Raw genomic sequence first — 830 nt, 5'->3', positions numbered from 1 at the left:
AAGCGGTAAGAGACTTTGTCTGTCTCAGATTCTCTCAGGTTCTTTTTGCTAGGCTCTGTACGTAGAGCTTAGAAGCTTAGTGCTTCTCCTTTGGCAAGAGTGCTTTAGGCACGAAAGGACCCCCTTTCTCTCCTCATGCCTTCTGTGTGCAAAAATTTTTGCCATCCTGATGTTGCGCAGCCTGGGACTAAATGAAGGTAAATAATTAAAAGGGAAGGTTTTCCAGGAGTAAGGGTGACAGTTAAAAAAGAAAGGGGAAGAGACGGTAAAAAGTAAGGAAAAATGGAGGGCAAAGAGATACAAACAAACGTGAGAAAAAAGAAAATTTCAAAAAGAGAAAAAGAGCTGAAGGTAGGGGTACTTCGGGTGACAGTGATGATCTTTTTTATGCTTAAATAAAATCTCGAGTATTTGCTAAGGAATGTGGAACCCGCATTTGCTTGCACACAGTGACTTCTGCGAGAGCTGGGGTGAACGGGAGCTGGACTGGAGGCAGCCGCCTGCCGTTCCTCCCCGGGGCCGAGGCTGAACTCTTCCCTCAGAGCTCCCCTCGACGTCGCCGGGCTGACGGCAGCAAACGCGGCGACGTCGCACGGTGCTACTTTTCGTCCGGCGGCGGAGGCGTCCCCCGGGCGGGCGGTGCGGTAGTGCGGCCGGCACCTCGCCTCTCTCCTCGGGTAGCGCTTGGTTGTCGTGAAAACGTTGACGTCGAGTCACTGAAATGCCTTGCAATAAAAGCCTGAACCGCACCCCCTGCTGCCGGCGCCAGTTCTACGTGGTTTCCGTGTCAAATTTTGCGGCCCGATTACGGAGTACATTTAACCGGAGGG

This window comes from Charadrius vociferus, unplaced genomic scaffold, assembly GCF_000708025.1.
Source record: "Charadrius vociferus isolate BGI_N301 unplaced genomic scaffold, ASM70802v2 scaffold198, whole genome shotgun sequence".
Classification (NCBI taxonomy): Eukaryota; Metazoa; Chordata; class Aves; order Charadriiformes; family Charadriidae; genus Charadrius; species Charadrius vociferus.
The sequence above is the reverse complement of the archived record's forward strand: the minus strand, read 5'-3'. Positions refer to the sequence as shown.